Source organism: Cavia porcellus, unplaced genomic scaffold (assembly GCF_034190915.1).
Source record: "Cavia porcellus strain 051 isolate PalLab524CR breed Dunkin Hartley unplaced genomic scaffold, mCavPor4.1 scaffold_2, whole genome shotgun sequence".
Classification (NCBI taxonomy): domain Eukaryota; kingdom Metazoa; phylum Chordata; class Mammalia; order Rodentia; family Caviidae; genus Cavia; species Cavia porcellus.
Genome location: NW_026947485.1, coordinates 69065512 through 69087673, shown reverse-complemented (window position 1 = coordinate 69087673; position 22162 = coordinate 69065512). Strand labels below are relative to the sequence as shown.

At 37.2% G+C, this 22162-nt stretch overlaps 1 long non-coding RNA gene across 1 annotated transcript in view; it reads left to right on the top strand.

Annotated features, from left to right (window-relative positions):
- The window catches only part of LOC134474675 (uncharacterized), a 42896-nt gene that overhangs the window by 8406 nt on the left and 12328 nt on the right, over nucleotides 1–22162 (top strand). The window contains exon 2 of the long non-coding RNA XR_010045556.1: nucleotides 8463–8558. This is a non-coding gene — a long non-coding RNA (uncharacterized LOC134474675). The remainder of the gene's footprint in view (nucleotides 1–8462; nucleotides 8559–22162) is intronic.

Here is a 22162-nt window from a genome sequence, read left to right as displayed (position 1 = left end):
TCTAGCAAGGTCTATTATGAAGAAAACATGGTACTTACACACAGCAGAGGACTACTCTGCATGAATGAAGGGCAAGCTTGAGTTATTTGGAGGAAAGTCGATGTACCCTAAGACCATCATGTTAAGTGACAGGCATACAAGCTTAAATGTTGTGTAACTTCTCTTATATGAGAAACTCAAAGTATAAATAATTTTTAAAAAACCCCAAAGCAGGAGAAAACCAGATATGTAGAAGATAGAAAGGGAATCTAGAGGCAAAAGGAGGAGATGGGGAGGGGAAATAAAACAAGATATATTAAGTGCATTTACCTACTCATCAACATGAATGTAAACATTATGTAGTGAAAATATATACTAATAAGTAAGTAAATAATTTTGTGCACATTGGAGTTAAAAGGAAAAATTTAGAAAAATTAGAGAAGTTCATGGATAAACTCTGAGTTTGCCAGAATTAATTTTGTTACCTGACACAAAAAGCATTAATTAGGTTGCTTAATATACAAGTTTTTCTTTTTGTCAAAATGAAAACTTTAATTTAGAAAGATACATATTGGGAAAAAGCAACCAGAAACAAGTATACAATGAGTAAGATTAAAAAATGTAATTCTTAAAAAGCAGTATGAAAAACTGACTTGTCAAAGGAATAAAGAGATCTTAAAGTCCTTGGACAAGTTAAAGTTAGTAAACTCAACTAACTTTAAAAACTGTGTAAACCAGTTTTTAAGGGTGACTGTGATAAGCAGCAGGATAAAAGGATTTTCCATTTATACTCACTATTATCCTATATTTACCTGCTATTCTTTTTTCTTGTTTAATCAGTATGCCTTTAAATATTTATTTTTAATATACTTAATATGTGGTCGGTATACAACATGTTAGAGTTGTGTCTCACTAAAGCTGGGATTGATGCTGCACTGGGCATATCCACCAGGTGACACTGTAGCACCATGTCTGCTTTGGAGCCTGGCACCTGCCTTGCAATTTCATTCCTGCCTTTCTTCTTTTCTCTCTCTCGTTTTCTTTCTTTCTTTTGTAGTATGTTGCTATTTAACCTTCTCAGAGAGCACATGCCTGGATCGAGCTTGCAACCTTGCACTTGCCAGGCAAGAAACTTATGCCGCTGAGCTAAATCCCCGGCCCTCTCTTTCTTTGAATATTATCTGCTTATTTGTTATGAGAATCAACACAAAATAGCTACCTCTTCCTTCCTTCTGTCCCCAAACTCAGTTTTATTCAATGGTTTATCCTTAATCTTTGCAAGCTTAAATAAACTTAAACTGCTATTATTTGGTTTGTCAGTTTCAAATGGTATCTTTAGTTTACCTTTTCTTTTATTGGATATTCTAAAAAACATAGTTGGAAAGCTAACATTTTATATCTGATCTACTCTTAGTGTATCTCCTTTGTATCAGTCAGTGTCTACTAGAGAATCAGACATAACACAAGATATGTAAATATGTAAGAATTTACAAGATCTGCTTACAATGGCCACGCACAGAGTTGGATGTGGAAGAGTGCAGAGTCTGTTTGCACAACAGAGACCAAAGAATTCAGTCAAAGTTCTGGAGCTCACTGCACAGTTTCATGTGAGTCTGTATCAGGAGGTCAATCGGTTTAGGATAGGAAGCCTAAGGAGTCCACACCAGAAGGCTGAAGGATCTGCACTGGAAACCAGGAGATGATGTCCAAGGTGAAGGGAAGACAGGGGCTCCTCTGAAGAAACAGAAGCAAATCCATCCCTCCTTTCCCCTTTGTATAGGGAGTGGAATTGCTGAGCAATTTAGTTGAGCTTCTTTTGCTCAGACTGACACAATCCATCAACCATCACACCCTCTTTTCTTATTGTTGCTATTTGTATTATCCCTACAGTTTCAGAACATTTGGAATTTACAGTCTATCAGCCTATTTAATATAGTCCTTGTTCTATAATTCAGTGTATGTGATGCTTACATCTTGAATTTATCCTGAAGGCAATCCTATTGTGCTACATTGTCTTTCCAATCCTATTGTGCTAGATAGTCTTTTAGTGTATTTTTCAGGAAGGGCTTTTAGGAACAACATGTCCTGACTTCTAGTATGTTCACAACTCTTGGTGACTTTTTCATTTAAAAAGTAGTTGGACCTTGGGGCTGGGATTTAGCTCAGTGGCATAAGTACCTGCCTGACAAGTGCGAGGTTGTGAGTTCGATCCCTGATGCAAAAAACAAAACAAAACAAAACAAACAAACAAAAACAAAAAGTAATTGGACCAGATTTAAAATCCTTAGATTATATTTTATTACATCTTGGAAAATGTTACAACTTTACAAATGTTAAATATTTTAAAAATGTTTATCCAGTATTTTCTTTTTAAATTTATTTTAAACCGAATAAAACAAAACAATGAGAATGATACCAGATTTCAAAAACAAGACTGTAGGTACAACAGTAGTCACTATACTGCATATTGCTAACCTCCAAACAGTAACTCAGACTATCAGACTGCCAGGTGCAAGCATTCAAAATCAATTAAACAATACAAGCACTAAGCTATTTCCTTACTTCAGTTGCTATCATTTCGGAAATTTCAGGTGTGTGACTTTTAATCTCTTTTTGTGTCTATGTCTCCTGGACTTGTTCTGGGTGGGCTGGAGGTCTGAGATTGCACCTTGCTCCTTTGTCTTGATATTTTCTTGTGCTCCTCTGAATCAGCCAGTTGCTGAGTCCTGGGTGCTTCCTGCACTGGCTTCCTATTCCATGCTGCGGGGTATTGGGGCTAGGTGCTCGAGTTTCTCTTATCTAAGGTTCCTGGGGTGGTGGAGAAGTGCAGGGCAGCAGCTCACCAATGCTTCCTCGGAGGTGGTGGGGCCTTCGGATGTGGTTTCTCCTCCAGGCCTGCAGCGGAGGGCTCACAGGAGGAATGTGACTTTTTTCCTCCAGGTTCAGGGTGACAGGCTCATGGCAAGGGGTGGCACCTGCTCTGATGGTGGTGAAGCCTCTGCTCCAGTGTTTTCTACTATAAAATGTTTCTAAGAGTATAATTTTCATTTTTCCTGGATACATAAAGGAATTTTCCTTAAAATTCAGTGATTTTAAAGCATGTATCTAGTGCTCTCTGGTTGGCATTAATTTTCCTTGTTACACAGATCCAAAACGTTTTAAATTTTGGAAACATGCGTGAATTAGAATTTTAAATTTTTTTATGGTTCTATTTTGTATGTATTATTTTATGGTTCTCTAATTCCACTTACATTGGATTTCCTTTGTATATTTGTATTATATTCTTTTGCACATTTTAAAAAAAACTGTTTTTTCCTTTGGTGCTAGGGACTGAACCCGAAGCCTCAAGCACACTAACCACCTGCTTTACTATTGAGTTGTACTCTTACCCTATCCATTTTTATTACTGTGTTTTTAGTATGTTTCTTTTAATTTAGTCTTTATTTCTTGTTGTTATTTTTTCTCCTTACCTCTCTGTTGACACTGAGACTCATTTTGTGTCCTCCCATAAAATTTCCTACACAACTCCCAGGTATAAGAAATGCTATTGTTACCTCCGAATAACTTGTGGAACTACCACCGACACATACAAGTAACTTGTATGTAATTCTTTCCTGTGATCTTATCAAAGCAGAGTTCATAAATTATTTGGGTCTGGAAGATGACAGAGGAGTCTGGTACTGTATCTTCGGTAATTGATATCATTATTCTGGTCTCCCTGATTGTTAAGTCTGCCTCAATCTGGACACTTTGTTTTGGTAGTCCTGGAGATATTTATCAGAGTACTTCACAACATTGGTAAAAATTTGTGCTAAAATTCCTCTATTTGACCCAACCTTACTGTAGGAGGTATCTCTGAGCATATGATACACTTCCTTTCATAGTCCTCTTTGAGGACGGTAGAAGGTTAAGTCTATAACTTTCTTGGATTCAGTTATCTTCAACTTTCATTATTCAAGAATCTTCCATCCCTTAATTTCTCACCTCATTTTGTTCCCCTCTAACTGTAACTTCACAATATTCAGTAAAACAGAAACATTTTCTTTCACACAAGTGTTTGTAAGACATTTGACATGTATCTTTAGAGTTTTACATATATTTATAGAAGGCTATATTGTCTTTAATGATAGGGGAAGAGGGAATCCACTTTCCCACTGTGCTGTGTTATGTGCACTTTCACTTGCTTGTGCCTGTGCACAATAATCAGTGAAACAAACTCTCTAGGGGGTGTGTGGGTGAGAGGGATCATAAGTGCTATAGTTATTCAGACATGCTATTAATCAAGATACTTGATTTTTCAGCTTTGCTACCTGTGTTTTTCTGGGTCTTCCAAGAAACATACAGTAGTTTCCAATATGAGATTTTTTGTTTGGTCCTGGGAGTTGAATGTGTGACTTTATTCATAGTAAGTGCTGCACCCTCTATTACTGAGCTGTATCCTTAATCCCAGGCTAAGAGATTTACTGGAGGAAGTGCCTTACGGGCTAAAGGAAGAGGAAGCTTCATATTGCAATGAAAATCTTATACCTCAAAAGATAAAGGTGAGGGAAAATTTGGTAGAAAGGAATCCAGAGGATTAGGGTTAGGGTTATGGTTAAAATTATGGTTGTGGTTAGAGCCGCAGTTATGCAAAGTTCCTGGCTGGACCTTCGGGGAGCTACCTGAGCAAATGCTGCTCATTAGAAGAAATGGGCTTGTGTCAGGGCTGGCTTAGTTCAGAGATGTTGTGGCTGTGTCTAGACATCCCTTAAAGCCTCATAGAGTCAGAAGTGGCTGAATCCAGAACTTGTAGTGCTGGAATTGATTCATGTACAATACTAGGATCAAGGGCTCCAGGATTAAGAGTGTGAATGCTACCCACCCTAAGTAGCATGGTAAGATATAAGGGATAGAGAGAGCTTGATCATCCATATTGTTTCACTACCTTCTGCCCACCATGAACTCTTTCTCCTCTGCATTGCCCATCTCCTGTACCTCCCTGCCTTGGAGCCAGCTGATTACAAGCTAAAACCTCTACAAACTGTAAGCCAAGTAAACCTTTCCACTTTCAACTTTTGGTGTCAGGCATTTTTCTCAGCAAGGAAAAAAGTAACTAAGACAGGGTGTTTCTATCATTCATCACCATTGGCTGGGAGCATCCCAGAGTCAGTGCGGGTCATGTGAATGATATGGTACATTCTCCAATATGGCTGTTGGGGATTGTCAGCCAGTCACACTCCTTGCAGCAGGTGCTCTCGAAGATATATCTAAGTAGGTACTATCCATGACAACTACTGAGGCCTGTGTGCTATAGTTAGCCAGGTTTGTAAAAAACTATTTTATTGTATCAAAGCAATTTTGACACAGTCTTATTCATGCGAGCATTTCAATAATCATTATGTGATTTATCATTGGATATGCTCTTCTTTTACTCTGGTCATTTTATTAGAAGTAAAGTACTTACTACTGAAAAGTACAAAATTAATAGTTGGTATACTTGTTTCTGATTAGTCTGTTCTTTTGATCTTTAGCTAATCTGTTTTTAACAAAATCACCTGCTTCAAAAAGGTCCAGAAACTTCTTTCCGTATGGAAGCCAAGTCGTCTGTGGCCTAATTCAGCTTTGTCAGAATGCAGCTGTGTGCCTTGGAGAAATTAAATTTTTTCAGTGTACTAAGAGAAACTAGCTTAACTATCTTTGCGTATATAGATACATTGTTTTTCTTTTTCTCCTCCTTCCTTTCCCCCATCAGTTTCTTTTCATAAATGTCTTCTTTTTAAAATTTTTTTTTAGATTTTTTTTATTTTAGAAAGCAACACAGAAAAAAAGGATAGATCCATTCAATCCAGCTATTCTCCTCCTGGGTATTTTCCCAGGAAAATTGAAAAGGTTATGTCACAGTGATATATGTGCACAATTTTATAGTGTGTTTGTAGCAGCATAATTTGTAATAACTAAATCTTAGAAACAACCAAAATTCCCATCAACTGCAGAATGGATAAAAAAAGATGTGGTATTTTTATATAATGGACTATTACACGGCTATAAAAAAGATGATGTTGAGGCTTTTATAGGTAAATGGAGGCAACTTGAGAGTATCCTCATAAGTGAAATAAATCAGACTCACATTTATAAATATATTGTTTCTCTAGTGTAAAAAATAAATGATAATAATAAAGCTGTAAGAGTAATAAGATCCAAAATGTATAATAGATATTGTAATAGTTAAAGAGAAAGAAAGTGCTAGAAAGGAAAGAACAACCTATAGGTATACACATATAACTGAGTATGTTTAAGTGTGCAAGATAGATAACCATACTACTAAGTTTTTGATAGTCCATCAAACAGAATGGTTTGTGCTGTCATTCTTCGGTTGCCTGCTCATTTTTATGCTTTAATTTTGTAACTTGGATAGCTACTTCTGAGATAGCAATATGTAATATATCAACTAATGATTTCTTAATGTTACTTTTGAAATTCTGTATCATTTTTTACCATTTTTATGTTTTATTTCTTTTTTAAATAAAAAAAGAAAAAAGGGTAGAAATGATACAGATTTTTTTAAAAAGTAGAGAATTAACACGAGTAAATATATTGCATATTGCTATCTTAGAAGTAGTTGTTCAGGTTATAAAATATAGGCACAAAAGAGATCAATCAAACAATGACAGTGTAAACTATTCTTTTTGATGAACTAAAGGAGATTAATAGTATAATTATCCATCAAGCATACATATACATACATACATACATTTATATGTTCCCCAACATACACATAATCTTTTCCCTTCTTCCTCTTCTGCTTTCCCCCATCCCAGTTGTTCTTTCCTTGTGAGCACTTTCTCCCCCTTTTATTATTACAATATCTATATTGTATATTTTGGATCTTATTATTTTTTCAGATTTTTATTTTTTATTATTTTTTTATATAGGAGTAGACAGTATGATATTTATAAATGTGAGTTTGATTCATTTCACCTATGAGTATGGTCTCAAGTTAGCTCCATTTCCCAAAAAAGTCTCAAGATTATCCTTTTTTCATAGATGAGTCATATTCATTCATTAGATTGATTCCTAGGGATATAAGTTTTTAAAACAGTTTCTTGTAATACTCTGAATTACAGTGGTGTTTGTTTCTTTTTAAGCTTGTCAAACATTTTATTAATTAAATCATTTATATTTATTTAAATCCTTTAAAATTGCTAACATTATTAATTTGCTTATTACTTTTTCTTTTATCTAGGTAAATATTTTGTCCATTTGGTTTCTAGATCTTCTCTCCTTCACTGCCTCTGGCATCAGCATTGGCAGTGTGAAGGTTTTTTGGAAGAATTCAGTTGCTTTGGATTCTCATGTTTCTATAGTTTTTGTGTGACCAGTTAAAGATCAGTTAGGGTAGAAAATCTCTGTCACCACCACCACTAACTAAAGATCTCTTTCATTAGTTGGTTTTTGTATTGTTTTATTTTTGTGTTTGTACCTCTCTTCAACTTACTCAAAGTGATATTTCAATAGGAGACCATCATTGTCCCATTAAGAACAGAAAAGATATCAGCAAGTATTTATAGATTCAAAGCTTACCTGATTATTCATATGCCATAAGAAACAATAAAATCTATACTTATACTACCTTTAACAAGAGAAGAGCAGTCTGCAGTAACAATATAAACACAATATGAAAGCAAATACTGACATATGCTAAATATCTACCAAAAGTAACAACTATGCCACTATTAACCACAGAAAAGAAATCAGCTATCATATCATAGAATGAATTAAAAATTAATGAAGCTTAATAGTAATAATAGTAGCCAGGCTGGCAGAATATACCTGTAATCCCAGAACTCAGAAAGCTAACACAGGATGAGTTCTACAAGTTTGAGGCCAGCCTAGGTGAGTAAGTTCAAGGCCATAGTAACTACATAGTAAGTTCAAGGCCAGCCTGAACTACAGAGTGAGACCCTGTTTCAAACAAATTCAGAGGTTGGGGTAAGGGAAAATGAAGGAAGAGACAAAATTTGAAAAAGAAAGAAAAAGATGAGAAAGAACACAGAAAAGTGAGATAAAAGTCCAATTAAAGAAAATAAGTATAATTAGATAAAGTTGCCATAAAACCAGAAAAAGAAAAGAAAAATCAGAAAAAATAATTTTAAAAAAGTGAAAGTAAAGTCAAACAAGTAAACAAAACACTCAAAACAAGCAAAAGAGAAAAAGGGGGGGGGAATGTGAGAAATCAATGCAAAATAATTCTTCATATTGTGATGTTGGAGTTAGAGCTTCCTTCCTGAGCTCTGCTATTGGAATTCAGCATATTCGGGGCAGGGACAGTAAAGCACACTCCTCCCATTGTGTCACCATACTGACTTTTTTTCTGTGTGACTGGAGCTGGCTTGGCCTTTCCTGCTGGGTTCTTAGCAGACTAATACACTTATCATATACATCCATGATCCAGCCACCTCCCCAAATGTATTGGAGGAATAAGGTGTGTATCTCTCTCTTGCCAGTTTCGGCCTTGCTGTTTGCAGCCACCATGAACTGCGGCCCCACTATGATACCCTGTCTTGGAGCCAACTGAGTATGGACTGAAACCTCCAAAAACTGTAAGAAATAAACCTTTCCTTTCCCAATTTTGGGCATCAGGTATTTTGTCTCAGTGATGAGTAAAAAGTAACTAAGACAATATTCATATAAAAAAGACAATTACTATGCATCAGTATAATAGAAAAGATGTCTTGAAGATATGTCAAGGATCCAGAAAAAGAGTTTCTGGGTCCCCTTGTTGAGGTGGACTACCTCTGGAATTGCCTTCCCAAGATTCATTTCAATGTGTTCAGCCATTCTGGCACTCAGAGACCACTGAAGCTATCCTCTAGGGGAGCTTGGCTACAGCTTGAGCTGATATCAGGCTTTAGTGACCACTTACCCTACACCAGAACAGAAGGGGAGTGGAATTACTGACTGGTCTGATGCAGGATATGGATAATGCCTGATGAGAGAAGAGAACAATCAGATCCCATAAATATTTACTTTAAGTCCAACAGTCTAGGTGAGCCCTGCCCTGCAACTTGCATTCATCAGGGACCAGGTGGCTGATTATTTTCCCACTGACTATTTATTTCTGGTTGATTTCTTTATAGTATCCATTTTTTTCTGGAGATAGAATCTTCGCATTGCTTTAATTTGCATCTTTCCAATGACCAGTGATGTTAAACATTTTGCCATATACTTATTTGCTGTTTCTACTATTTTATCTAAAAAGTGTGTATTTATTTAAGATGACCATTTTTTGATTGTGTTTTTAAATGGAGGGAGGTATCTGAGTTTTTGAGTTCTTTATTGCAGTTCTTGGTCTCATAAACAGCTGGCAGAAAATTTTTCCCACTCTGTGGGTTGTCTCTTTGCTATGTTAATGATTTATTTTGCTGTGCAGAAGATTTTTAATACGATGAGATTCCAGGTGTTGATTCTTTGTGATAATTCCAGTGCAACTGGGGTTTTGTTCATAAAGTCTTTGCCTACACCTATGTCTTCCAGAGTTCTACACATTCTGTCTTCCAGTAGATTTGAAATTTCCATTTTAATATTTAGATCTTCGACTCATTTTGATTTTAGTTTAGTGGATGGTCACAGAGATGAGTCTAGTTCAAATCTTAGTGTATGGAAAGCCAGTTTTTCTGATATCACTTATTAAAGAGGCTATCTTTCTTTCAGTGAGAATGTTTGGTTCGAAGACAAGATGGTTGAGTGTATTAGGAGTTGTTTATGCATCTTCTAATTTGTTTCATTGATCCTTGTTTTTTGCTAGTATCATGCTGTTTTTATCACAGTAGCTTTGTGATATAATTTCTAGTCAGGGATAGTGATGCCCTTGGCCTGGATTTTGTTGCCCAGAATTGCTTTTGCTACTCTAGGTCTTTTCTGGTTCCAAATTAATTTTAGGATTGTTTTCTTTAACTTTGTGAGGTAAACTATTGGTATTTTGATTAAGATTGCATTAAGTCTGTAAAACAATTTGAGGAGTATGGCCATTTTCACGGTATTCATTCTTCTTACCCTAGAACAAGGGAAATGTTTCCATTTTCTGATGTTCTCTCTTCAGTCTCCTTTTTTAGAGTACTCTAGTTTTCAGTGAAAATATTTTTTACTCCCTTTGTTAGCTTCCTATTCTCCATTCCTTTTCTCCAATACATTTTCCTACTCTTAACCTCAATTCTTTCTTAGAATTTGTTATGGTTTATGATCAGAGGCCTCCCTCTCCCAAGCCTTATGAAATCATGGACCTGGCCAAATCTAGCGTTTGCGATTGGTTCCTGGTCTAGTGCTCAGGTGGTATGAGTGCTATACCCACCCAGGAGTGGAGCCTGTAACAGAGCCTGTAACATACAATGTAACAGGGAAGAAAGCGTGTCTTCTCTCTCTTTTGCCCGACTTGTGCTTGCTGTTTACCACCGCCATGAACCGCTGCCCCTCAGGCATGTCATTTTGCCTTGGAGCCAACTGAGTATGGACTGAAACCTCCAACCTGTAAGAAATAAACCTTTCCTTCCCTAACTTTGGGCATCAGGTATTTTGTCTCAATAACAAGAGAGAAAAGTAACTAAGACAGACTTCATTCTTTGACTTTGGGGAACATGAACAGTGTATTTGGCATTTTCCCTGTATCATAGGCACTGGAGCAGGAGTGGTCATGCTGTTCCACCGCCTGCCCTCACCACCACTGCGGTTCCCCTGTTCATTCTTCACTGTAACTTTCCTAACACTGTTAATTTCCTTTCATTCCAAAACAGGAAACCCATCTTTCTTTTCTCTCTTCTATTTCACATTCTATTGTTTTAAAATTATTTTTCAGCCTTTAGTTCCCTTATACCTTTCATAGTATAAATACGAAGCTTTGTGAATCTCTAGATAACTAGTTAATGCTATGCTATTACTACTGAATACTCTCCTATTGTTAATGGAATAAAGTTTAGAGGAAATTTACTGCAGGTCAAGAGTAGGTTAATATTTGGTTTGTCTTAGTGTTTATATTTTAATTATAGATTTCTTTTCCTTGGTTAATGGTGTAAATTATTGGTCCCTGTGTTATTACTATTGCTGCTTTTATTACTGTAGTCAAGATGACATAGTTGCTGCTATTAATTAGTTTTCTCTGGATGCCAATATCTAGATTGCCTTGTACTCATTAGCATTACCTGGAGAACTGGGCACTGTGCAAAATATGCAAAATACCTTTCTTCCCAAGTAAATGAAGGTGATTGGATTCTGAGATAGAGGGAGAGACACACCTAAATCACACCACTAAAAAACATACATTAACTAAAGAGGTAACAAAGCTTGCCACTATAATCAACTCATAAGCCTCAACTTGCATGTGAAAAGAAATAAACAAAAAATAGAAACATGAGAAAACAAAGCACCAAAATGTCTCTAAAAACTCTCATCTCTTGCAAAGATGATCTGAAGGGCACTAAAGGGGAGAAAACCAAAATTGACACAGCCGATTTATTTGAGAAGATACTAATAAAGCAGATCATTAAGGTGCTTGACAAGATCACAGAAAATATAAATAAACAGATAATGGGCCAAAGAAATGAAATGATCAGTGAGTTTTCAGAAGACATTAATAAAAAGATATAAGAGCTAAACAAAATTATGCAAACCATGAATGAACAACATAGAAAAGAATTAGAGTCCATAAAGAGGTTCCAAATAAAATTTCAGAACATTAAGAATTTTATTAAATGTATGAGCAAAAGAAGATCAGTGTGAGGACAGAGTGTCAAAACTAAAAGGCAGGGCTGTTTTCAGTGGCCAATTAATAAGAAATATCTAAAAAATAATAAAAGAACATGAAAAATGGACCTAAATGCTACTGGATGATACAAAGATGGCTAAATTAATTGGAATTAGTGAAAAATCAGAAGACAGCCCAAACATATTTACTGAAATAATAGCAGAAAGCTTTCTAAATATGGGAAAAAATTAAAATGTAGATAAATGAGGATATAGAATCTCAAAGAGCCATGATCGCTAAAGAAATTCTCCTAGACGTATTATAGTCAGTCATGGATGTCCACCATAAGGGCAGAATTTTAAAAACGGCGAGGCAAAAGCAATGAATCACTTATAAGGGTAAACCCCTTAGAATTATAGCAGATTTCTCAACATAAACCTGAAGGCCTGGAGATCTTCGAGTGAGGAGTTTCAAGTCCCTAAATAAGACAGCTCCCAACTCAGGCTGATATATCCTACAAAACTGTGTTTTGAAATTGATGGAGAAATAAGCTCTTTTCATGATAAAGAAGATTGAAAGAAATACACGACCATGACTAGTGCTCCAAAGAATTTCTCAGTGATACCCTAGAAAAAGACAATGAAGTTAACAATGGCAGCAAGTCTTATAGAATGAGTACACCAGCTAGAGTGAGAATTTAAATAGGAAAGACCAGGAAGTCAGCAACAGAAAAATTAAGCAATGACAAGCTAAGTCAATACCTATCAATAATAACTCTTAGTATGAGTGGTCTCAATTCCCTAATCAAAAGACATAGATTAGTAGGTTGGGTCAAGAAACAAAATCAAGTTGTATAATGTAAGAAGAAACACATGTATCCCCAAAAGAAACTCCTTGACTAAAACTCAAAGAATGGAAAACAATCCCATGCAACAGGATTCAAAAAACAAATGAACGAACAACAACAACAAAACCAAGATATGCCATTATCTTATATTCAGAAAAGGTGGGTTTTAAGGAAAAATTTATCCAAAGAGACAAAGAAGGTCACTTCATATTGGTTAAAGCAACAATTCAAACAGAAATCAATGGAGAAAAAAACCCCAGAAAATGATGTAAATGCATATGCACTATTAATACACTCTTAAATAAAGTATTAGATAATCACTCTTAAACTATAGACACTTATATAATCAATGAGTTACAAAAGAAATCAAAGAAAAATAAGACAATTTCTAAAGAATAAAGAATGTTGCCAGTACAACACTGCAGAATTTATAGGACACAATAAATGCAGTGCTGAAGTGAGGATTATAACTGTGAATGCCCACATCACAAAAATGAAGTGAGTCCAAACAAATAAACTAATGCTGCATCTCATGGTCCTAGAAAAATAAGAACAATCCAGATTCAAACCTAGTACAAGGAAGGAAATTATAAAGATCAGAAGCCAATGAAATTGAGACCAATAACACAATATAAACAATGAATTAAAGAGTTAGCTCTTTGAAAGACTAAGCAAAACAGACAGCTTTTTAGCCCATCCAACCCTAAAAAAGGAAAGAAGAGACCCACATCCATGCAATTAGAAATGAAAAAGGTGAAGTCACAACAAATAATTCTGAAATCAAGGATTATTAACAAGTACTTTGCAAGCCTGTATACCAATAAATTGAGAATTTGGAAGAAATGGATAGATCTCTAGATACATGTGGATTATCAAACTGATCAAAGAATATTTAAAAAGTCTGGTAATGCAATAACAGGAAATGAAATCTACTAGTTTTTGTTACTTTTCTTGTTGCCGAGATAAAATACCAAAACCCACAAGTTAAGGACGTAAGATTTATTGCAGCTCAGGGTTTGTAGATGTTTCAGTATATAGTCAGTTGACTCCAAGGCAGGGTACATGGCAGACAGGCACTGTAGAGAAAAAAATAGTCTATGACAGGAAAGGAAAAAAGTGATATACATAGGATATAAAGAAGCCAATTTAAATTATTTCCAGATGACATGATCTGGTATTTAGAAAACTTGAAAAAATTCCACCAAAGTCTTCTAAAATTTAATAACAAAATTTAGCAATGTAGGAGGATACAAAATCAGTGCCCAGACATCAATAGTGCCTCTGTACACCAATAATGAATCCACTAACAAAGAAATTAGGAAACAAATACCATTCACAATAGCACCCAATTAACCTAAGGAAGTAAAAGACCCATACAATGAAAAGTACAATACTCTTAAAGGGAAATCAAAGAGGACATCAGAAAATGCAAAGATATCCCCTATTTTTGTTAGTAAGGAACAACGTATTAAAAACACTTTCAAAATGGATATACAGATTTAACACAATCTCTATCAAATACCAATAGCATTCTTCAAAGAAATGGAAAAAATAATCCTAAAAATTCATATCAAACCAGAACAGACTCAGAACAGAAAAGCAATTTTGGGTACCAAGAGCAAAGCATAGGCATCACAATCCAGACTTGAAAATATATTATAAAGCTTAATGATAAAAACAGCATGATACTGACAAAAAATAGACATGAAGAGAGAATGCAGAAATTTCAGCTAATTAATCTTTAATAAAGTGTCTAAAACCATACACAGGGGGAAAGATAAAGTCTTTAATAAATGGTGCTGGGAAAACTGGATGTCCACATGCAAAGGATTAAATCTAGACTTATATCTCTCACCATGTACTAAACTAAAATAAAAATGGAAAAAAGCACTAAATATTAAAACAGAAACACTTAACATACTGGAAGGCAGAATTGGTAAAACTCTTAAAGTGCTATATATAGGCTCTTTCTGAACAGAACTCCAGTTGTACAGGAAAAGATACCTAGAATCAACAAAATGAGATCAAATTAAAAAACTTTTGCACAGCAAAGGAAATAGCCATCAGAGTGAAAAGATGGCCTACAGAATTGCAAAACATTTTTACCACCTATTCTTCAGACAAAAGATTAACATCTAGAATATGTAAAGTACTCAAAAATTAGATGACTCCCCCAAAGGACTCAATAAAAAAAATGGGCAAGTAAAATGAATAGACATTTCACAGAAAAAGTACAAATAGCCAGTAAATACACAAAGAAATTCTCAACACTTTGGAAATTAAAACAACACTGAGATTCCATCTCAGTGGCCGTTATCAAAAAATCAAATAACAAGGGATTCTTCCTCATAGTTGGTGGGAGTGTAAACTAGTACCACCACCATGGAAATCAGTATAGAGACTCCTCAAAAACTAAAACTAGCTATTCCATTAGATCCAGGTGTTCCTCTTGTAGGTATGTTTCTCAAAAGAATGAAAGACCTTGTGTTACAGTGACACTTGCATACCTGTGTTTATAGCAGCACAACTCATAGTAGCTCAATCTTGGAGTGGCGAAAAAGACTCAAAGGATTGAATGTGAGTAGTAATCTACAGCAGGCAGGAGGAAGACAAAGAGAACAGCAAATCCAAGGGCACAAACTAGCATCACTGCCTCAAGGGGTTGCATGAGTTCAACACCTTTCAGCCCAAGCTGGTAAAACTGGACTTCAGGCATGCAAATACTCCACCCAGAAAAATAACGCTCTGAGACACCTCTCCACCTTTTCTTCTGTTTTATGTTTATTCTTATATTATAGTGAAATCACAGAAGCTGCACGAGGAACATAATCTTGGGGGAATATGGAGCCTTCGGCAATTCTTCACTTTTCCCAAGAAGAGTCCTCAGTATGAACTAAAGCAGGAGCACTGACTCTAAAGAAAAGTTACATTTAAATGATTTTTAAGATACACACATATAACAAAAATTCAGTATGTGTCATTTGCTCCCTTTTGTTACAAATGTGTTTGTTTTCAAGGTTTCATTGTTAGTTTCCAGATATTAATTCTGCATATCAAGTTAGTGAAAAGTAAAGTATGTATAACTAAGACCGATTAAAATTAACTTATGACATTATCAAAAAAGACAAGGAGGATAAGGAGAAAAATGTGACATAATTATAAAATGAAAGGATTTTAAAAATTAGATAAGAATTAGGTGGAAATAACAGGAAAACAGCAAGAAAAAGGAAAAATTCAAAAGAAAAGAAAGAAGCAATTCCCCCATCCCTCAAAAAAAAAAAAAAAATCAAAAACAAAATAAAAAAAAAAGAAGAGAAACGAGTCTAAAACGTTGCTCCACAGTGTGGTGTTAGGTGGGTAGTTCCTTTCTAGGATCTGTAGTTTTGTAATCCAGAAACTGTGGGATAGGCACGGTCAGTCACCCCTGGGATTTGTGTTTCCGCACCTACTTTTTGTTCTGTGAATGTTGACTCCTGCCTGCTTTCCCCACCAGGTGGCATCAGCAATGGTGTGCTGTCTGCTTAGGTCTGTATTTTACTCCAGAAGTTTTTAATGCTTCTCTGTGCCTATCTGTGGTCCCTAACCCACTGCTATCCCCGATTTCTTTGAGTAGGGGGGCTTGTGAGGTGCTCCACTTGATTTACCGGTACACCCAGGAATCTGGCAAACAGCTGAATGGAGGCTCATCCCTGATCACACTGGCAGACGGGAAAGCCAAGGAAGGGATCACCATGCCTTGTGCAGGAGGTGGGCAGAAGGAGAACTAAGCCCATCACTGGACTCAGTACCAGCACTTTCAGACCCATCTCCCTTAGAAAACCGCACACGACCTGCCTGGTTTCTTCTCACTGAGAATGGAACAGCTATGTCACCCACAGCCTGAGCTGCTTAACCTTCTCAAGAGCATCTGTGACTGTCTTTTGTGGCTGTCTTTCACCAGTCACTCCAGGAGCGTGAATATTCTGTGACTTGTGACAGCTGGAGTAGCTGTCTTGCAAAGGTCTTTCTCAAAATGACTTCTAATGACACCACTCCTATGTGGCAGGTACTGCAGTGAATTTCTTCTCCAAAACTCACCTGCTTTGCAGAGGGAGTCACTTTCAGAGTAAAGCCCCACAGTGTGTTTCCAGCTTTTCCTGGGGCTTGCACTGCTGGCCCGCTGCTCCTCCCTAGGGTGCCAGCCCTCTCCGACTCACCTGTACTTGTGGAGCCAGGCTGAGCATTTCACACTGCTGCATTCTTTCCTCTACATTGTCTTGTTTTTCCATGAATTTTAGCTTTCCTCTCAGTTGTCTTGATTCTCGGAACTCTTCTTCTTTCTTCTGCTCTTTCTCCCTCTCCTCCTCCTTTTTTTCCCCTCTTCTTTTCCTCCTCACTTCTCCTCTTTTCTTTTTTTTTTTTTTTTTTTTCTGTTTTTGAGACAGGTTTCACTATGCAGTTCAGGCTGGCCTTGAACTCACTTTGTAGCCCAGGTTGTCGTGGAACTCACAGGGATCCTCCTGCTTCAGCCTCTCCAGTGCTGGGTTTACAAGTGCGCTCCACCATGCCCAGACCCTGTAACTCTTCTTCTCTTTCTCCTTTCTAAGTAGAGGGTCTCACTTCTGGGTCCTGGATAAGATAAGTCTTGCATCAAGCTTTTACTATGTTATCTTTGTTCCTACAATCAATTAATTTTTAAATTAAATTCATTTTAACAACTAGATGAATCATGTAATTACAAAATTGAAGTGGCGCTGAAAGGTGTAATACAGTCCTCTATGCCTGCTTCCACTTCTCCAGTTCCCCATCCAGATGAGGCGTGACTCTTTTGAATCTTTGTGCTGTTTCTTTGAGCAATTAAAAGCATATACACATCTACAAAAGAAACCAAACTTTATATGTCACTTGTATCTTTTTTCTTAGTAATATATTTTTATATCCTCCACATATGTAAGACCGTACCTTGTTTTAAATAGGTGCATCACATTCCATTCTATGAAAGCATCAGTTTGCTTCACCAGTCCCACAGAAGAATGATTGAATTGTTGCCCATATTCTGCTTTTACAGTGTTTTCATTCATACACACACACTCATACACACAGACACACACTCACACTCACAGACATACACTTACATGCGCGCACACACACAAAATAGCAATGCCTACTTTTAATCTCAAATGCTTGCAAAAAATTCTTTGAAGTGGGACCTCCTGTATATTTTACATTTTAATTTTGAAAGAAACTGCCCAACTTTCCTCCATTAGAGTGGCCTTACTTTATACATCAAGATCACTGTGGAGGATAAATGTTTTCAAGGCCTCACACACAGTGAGTCTTCAGACTCGGAGTTTAGCCCATCCGCTTGGTGAGAAATATCATTTCAATGTAGTTACAGTTTTCATGCGTCTCATAACGAACAAAGTAAATGTTTTTGTACTTGGAAGAGTCTTGTTTCCTCGGTGGACGCTGTTCGTGCTCTCTGCTCAGTTCTTACCAGCATGTATAGCAGTACTGGTTTGTGCTACACTAACCTCCTTTTTGACGTCCACTTCTACAGGCTGCAAGTAGCTTGGCAACCAAAGCTTCTGTACCTTCTGTACTTTGCCTCTAGGCCTTTTTCCTGGACACAGTGGAATGTGTAGTGAGTGTGCAGGAAAAGCCAGAAGTGCTGGAGAAAGAATGCCTTGAAAGCGTCTCTCACTCAGCGATACAGAGGAAGTTGGTAGGTGAAGACCAGTTTTTTCCCTTGATGCTGAGAAGCCTAAGTTACACTGAATGCTGTCTCTCAGAGTTTCTCAGCTGAACTGAGCTCCAGTTGCCCACAGGAGTGACTCTCTTGAAAACTCATACTTCATTCCTTCCCTGCTCTGTTGTATTCCCACCACTTAATGATTCAGCTTCCAGAATAAACTGTTTGCATTAGAATTCTTGCCTCAAGACCAGTTTCTAAAGGCACCAAGCCAAAGTGATTTGCTAGCCCTAGTGAATGCTATTCCAGGTGTGATCTGCAAATAGTACTCATTTATGAGGTGGTTGGAGTCAGGGTTTGCAAGGAGACAACTTAATATAGGCCACATAATTTATAGGATTATTTTATGATATTTACCCAAAGAATTAAATGCAAAAGAATGTGGGAGATCTGTCCACACACTAGAGACCAAAAAATCCAGCTAAGGGCCTGGATCCCATGGCAATGTTCTGCATGAGTCCAGTTGAAGCCCTAGAGCCCACGGCAATGATCTCCTTGAATCCAGACGGAGATCTAGAGCCCACAACAATGTTTCATGCAAGTCTGTTTTTTTAGATCTGTGCTGGCAAGACCCAAAGATCAGCAGTGGAAGCTAGAAAGTCTGCACCAGTGAGGTGAAGGATCTGTGCCAGCAGGCTGAGGGATCTGCACTGGAGCCAGGAAGTGATGCTCAAAGTAAGGATCAGAACTCCCCTAAAAAGAACCGCAGCCATCCTCAGTGGCAGGGAGGTCCGGAGCTCCTCCCACAATGAGAACAGCCAAGTTCATATCAGGAAGCCAGCACGACAAGCTTCTCCAGGGCACTCAACAGCACCCTCCTCCTCTCCTGTTCTCCTTTTATGCTGTTGACAACAATCCTCAGGTGGGCCTTCCATACCATACCGTGCTGATTCAGTTCAGCTGAATGTGACAAGTTGACCATCAGTTAATCTACCACAGAGGTGATTGCTATAAGTCTGTGATAAATTTAGCAACTGAGATTAAAAAAATTTTGGAAATTAAGCCAGGTGCAACGGTGCATAACTGTAATTGCAGCACTGAAAAAATGAGGTAGGAGGAGTCCAAATTTGAACTCAGCCTGGGAAACTTACTGACTTGTCCTGACTATGTCTCAGAAAAATAGAAACAGACTGGGGATATAGCTCAGTGCAAAGGCCCTGAGTTCAATCCCCAGGACCACCAAAAGCTTAAGATCAAGCTCAGGTGTAAAAAGGTTCAGAACCACTTAGGTAGATAGTGGGCTGCCTCCCTAATCTAACAATCAAAGGAGTTAGTGGGATCTAAAATGTACAATGCACCCTGTGAAAGTAAAAGGGGAGGAATTGTCTAAAAAAGGAAGGTAGAGGACATTGTTAATAGTGTATCAGGATTTAAAAGCCACATTGCTCTCATTGCTCTGTTTAGTTTGGTTATACTCTGTTCCAGTCTATCTACTTGTACTAGACTTGAAGGCATAGACAGCTATTCCAAAAATAGCAGGATATACTATAGTAACCATCCTTAATATCTTATTAACTTAATCTGAAACTCTGTCTTACTATGATTGATTTTATTTGAATCTGGTTTGTTAGATTACTGTCCTGTCTTGACTGATTTTATCCGAATCTGTTATGTTTGATAGTATCAAGCCTGATAGTATAGGAAACTACTCTGAAGACAGTAAGATTCACTAGGATACCCATTCGGGTTTGACTATTACCTGCTTTTGAAGTTCTAAAATGTTTCCAATGTTTTGTTTATATTGATATCGTTCTGTTCTGTACTGCTATGTTCAATTTTACTATGTCTGGTAGTGTAGACAATTCTATTGAAGATAATAAGAGACATCATAGTAACCATTGTAGATCATCTTGTATTGTGGTTTTAATCATGTGCTATATCCATTCTTTTGTTTTGAATGATCCCATTTTGTGTCCTTTCCCATTTGGTCTTGTTCTTTTCAAAATAAAATTTAAAAAAATAAAAAAATTTAAAAATTAATAAAATAAAAATGAAAAAATTTGAAAACTTTTATAGCAAAGTTTGATACTGTCCTGATATTTAAGTGTGAGATTTACAAAACAATACAGACTCTTACCTCTTTGTAGGACAGCACTAAGAAAAATGGCCCCAAGTATAACTGGAAAAACCTGCTCTTTGGAGATGGTGTGTGTAGGGGGCACTGAAGGGGTTGATGAAGGAGAAAACTAATAATTGCCCAAATTGCTGGAAGACAGAAGAGACCAATCCCACTTTGTTGTGAGGAGAGGATAGGCTGCGTGGCTGGCTGGTGGGGGCTGTATCGATGATCCTCACGTTGGCTGGAGAGACCCCCACTTACATGGATTCTTCTACTCTGCTCCCATGAAACAGTAATGGAAATTCTGCCATTTTTTTTTTTTATCTCTGTCTTATCTGCATGAAAACAAAGGCTGGAGATTGTGCTGTTTAACAACTTCTTTGCCTCTCTAAATCATACAGAAACTTTGATTTCAGTTGATCCTTTTCCAATAGTTTTGATATACTATCAGTTCCAGTCTGATGGTCTTTCAGATTTACAAAACTGAGAGACTAGTAGCAACGGATCATGGGTAATGGGCCTAAACCTCTTTGTTTTTAAACACTAAGATTCCTTGGCAAGCACTAAAGAGGTATGTGAAAAGTGTTTTGAAATTTCCTGCTTGAGTCACTAGGTCTTAGGATAGGTTCATTCACTAAGTTCAGAAAGCATTAAATGAGCAAAGCAAACATTTGCCTTTTGGTTCTGGCTACACCTTTGGGTGTGAGGGGACTTTGCCTCCTTCCCTCTGGACAAAGCTCTCTTTGGAGCTCCAGAGAGCTGGTGACCAGACTACAGCCAGAGGATTGGAATGGCGGTTTCGATGGGGTGAACTCAGGCAGGAGGTTCGAGTCCTACCTTACCACACCCTTGGAGGGTGTAATGACATCAGCCTCAGCAAACTGGGCGTTGAGAACCCAGAGACCAGAAACATTTGAATGCGAATGAGATTTACAATTAAAAAAAAGTTTTAGAATATTACTGCAAGGGGTTTAACTCTAGCCTAATGCATGGATTCAAGGGGAAATTTTGGAGGACAGTTTGGTATTGGGTTGAGGGGGGATGACCTTGAAACTCTGCCTTTGACTAGTGCTGTAACTTTAGGGTAGATACTAAGTGTTTAGGGCTCACGGTCTTGTTCTGAGAGGTAGGGATAATAAAAGTACTGGGGTAAGAGAGAAGGAACAAATGTAAGTAGGAAGGAGACAAGGAGACTACGGTTCTCAAACTCAATCAGAGTTACCCAAAGTTATTTGTCTGTTTACTGCACCTTTATTCCCTAGGCTTGTGCTTTACTCCATAGTCTCCTTTGTTTTTCTCCAGGCCCAACACATTCAATCCCTTAGAGGGAAGTTCGTGAAGTAAACTAACCAATAAGGTGAAGGCAGAAATGTGACTTTAAGAGGAAGCTATTCAACAGATGTAAATGTTCTTAGGGAAACCTTAGATCACCTATTTTGAAAGATACTCTAAGGTCACATAATAACTGAGCCCCACACCACAGTGCATCTCTCTTGAGCACCCTACCCTTTGAACATGTACAACTTCTACTTTGCCTAACAAATATGCCTTCACTTTTCAACAAGGTCTTGAAATTCTTCTTCTGTGAAGAAAGGTGATGAACCTGCTCTTTGGGGATGGTGCGTGTGTATGTGTGTGGGGGCCTGAAGGGGTGGACATTCCTCATCACAATTTGGGGGGATTCTTGTAATTGTACGTTAGAGAACTGCTATGAGGATTAAATAAGGTGATACATGCCATGTTAGCACAGGTTTTTTGCTCATCATATTATGTGATAAACATTATGAAAAGCCTTGTAAGTTTCCCCTGTAGCAGGAAGCATGTAGTATAGGA